At 55.4% G+C, this 2,470-nt stretch overlaps 1 pseudogene; it reads left to right on the forward strand.

Annotated features, from left to right (window-relative positions):
- The first annotated feature begins 292 nt into the window (after positions 1-292).
- Positions 293-2,058, forward strand: LOC124819420 (uncharacterized; annotated as a pseudogene).
- Positions 2,059-2,470: the final 412 nt, after the last annotated feature.

Below are 2,470 nucleotides of genomic sequence, written 5' to 3' on the forward strand. Positions count from 1 at the left end.
CAGATTCAGGGTGAGTGGTAGAGAGGTTGCATTTACTGCACATTTATTACTGTCTGAGAAAAACGCCATAGTTCTCAACTGACTTTCGCATCGGAGAATCTTTTGCAAGTCTCCCACCGCAGACTGAGGAAATCACCGAGGAGCGAGTACTGAGGGTCAAACGTACGAAATACGAGAAGAGAGTGACGTGGAGAGGTGAGACCAGCACGGCCCCTCACATCCGAAACATTTGGCGCCCACCGTGGGGCTGTGTGATTTTAAAAACCCAATGGTGACCACGAGAAATATGAGCATGGACGACCCGATTGAGATGATCAGAGTTCTACAACAAAAGATGGACGAGATGCAACAGCGCCATGAAGATGAGTTGGCGGCAGTGAAGGCCGACTGTGAAGCCCGGATAAGCCGGGAGATTGCCGGAAAGGACGGGGACAAGCGAGCGAAGGAGAAGGGGAAGGCCGCCGCTGAGGAACGTTCGGAACAGAATATCGAACGCGATGAGACCTGGAGGCCGACTGGTACCGAGGCCGAAGGTAGTAAGGCCAAGTCAGTACACGTGGAGAGCGCGGTCGAGGACAGGCGGATGGTGGTTAAGCCGGAGCCTCCCTCCACGCTATTACTCCCCTTCGCCCAAAACATAATGGACGTTCAAATTTCTGAACAGTTCATTGCACCGCAGTTCAAAATGTATGACGGGACCACCGATCCGGAGGCCCACATCAAGACCTTTTCGAATGCGATGGCGTTCAGAACGGGCAACGACGCCATCTGGTGCCGAGCGTTCTCGTTGTCTTTGGAAGACGAGGCCCTCGAATGGTTCAACACCCTGCCTCCCAATTCCATAGAAAATTTCGCCGGACTAAAGCAGTTATTTATCCGGCAATTCGTGGCTAACAGCACACAGGACTTGACCGTGTTTGAGTTGGTTACCCTGAAACAGGGAAAGGACGAGACGTTGAGAGCATTCATGGACCGGTACTAGAAAACCGTACGGCGGGTGAAGGCGTTAAGTCCGGAGCTCGCCCTCCGTTACGTCCTGCCCGCTCTCAAGCCCGGACCGTTTAAAGATAGCGTCTGCCGACGCGCTCCCAAGACGATGGAAGAGCTGAGAGAACGAGCGGCAGAAGAGATAAGGGTGGAGGAGATGAAGCTGTCATACAAGAAGGAAAGCCAGGAGTCGAGGGGGGAGAGGGCGAATGCCGGAAAGCCCAGCGGTTCGGCTGGGAAGACGTCCAGCAAAAAACATAAAGAACCGAGGCGGGGTCCTCGTTTTCAACAATATACCCCCCTGAACGCCCCGAGCCGGTCCAACGACAAACTCCAGCAAAAGCGGACGGGAGCAAGCACTGCGCCTACCATAAGAATATGGGTCATACCACTGAAGAGTGTGTGACCCTGAAGGACAAAATTGAAGAGCTGATCCAAGCGGGAAAGCTAAAGAAGTATATACGAGACGACCGTCCTCAGGCGCCCGTCGAGCGGACTGCCAGACGACCGGCCTACAGGTCCGACAGACCTAGGAACGACCGGACCGAACGTCCTCGCTCCGAGCGAAGACGAAGCCGAAGCCGCAACAGAAGTCGCGAACGTCCATTACGGGGGCACATCAACACGATATCAGGGGGATTTGCTGGGGGAGGATCATCATCGTCCGCCCGGAAGCGCCATGTACGAGCCCTACAGTCCGTGCACTCGGTAGATAGGCCCCGGCGCACTATGCCCCCCATCACGTTCTCGGATGAAGACTTCCACGCACCCGATCCCGACCAGGACGACCCAATGGTGATAACGGCCGAGATCGCCCGCTACGGCGTCAGCAAGGTCTTGGTAGATCAAGGGAGTTCAGTAAATATCCTCTACTGGAAAACCTTCCAGCAGATGGATATCTCAGAGGATCTCATCGTCCCTTACAACGGCCAAATCGTAGGCTTTGCGGGAGAGAGGGTGGACACCCGTGGTTATGTGGAGTTAAGGACGAGGCTGGGAACCGGACGATCCAGCAAAGAAAAGAGAGTCCGATATCTGTTGGTCGAAGCCAACACCTCGTACAATGTCTGAACGCATTCGGGGCGATCGTGTCCACACGCCACCTCACGATGAAATACCCATCCGAGAAGGGAACCATATGCACGGTCCGGACGGATCAGAAGACGGTCCGGGAATGTTGTGCCGCCGGTCTAAAGTTGTACACCCACCAAGGGAAGAGGAGGGCAACTGGCTCCGAAGTCGCTATGGCCGACCTCGACCCGAGGACGAACACGGAAGACCGGCTGGAGCCTATGGGAGAAACCCAGCCGGTCCTAGTAGGGAAGGAGCCCACCCAGACGACTACCATGGCGAGAGGATTGGAACCCGAGATAGAAAAGAGCTTAGATCGCTCCTATGGAAGAACAGGGACCTGTTCGCATGGACGGCGGCCGACATGCCGGGGATTCACCCGTCGGTCATGTCTCACAAGCTAGCACTGTTT

This window comes from Vigna umbellata, chromosome 9, assembly GCF_029865625.1.
Source record: "Vigna umbellata cultivar VRB3 chromosome 9, Vumbellata_1.0, whole genome shotgun sequence".
In the NCBI taxonomy this organism is placed as follows: Eukaryota; Viridiplantae; Streptophyta; class Magnoliopsida; order Fabales; family Fabaceae; genus Vigna; species Vigna umbellata.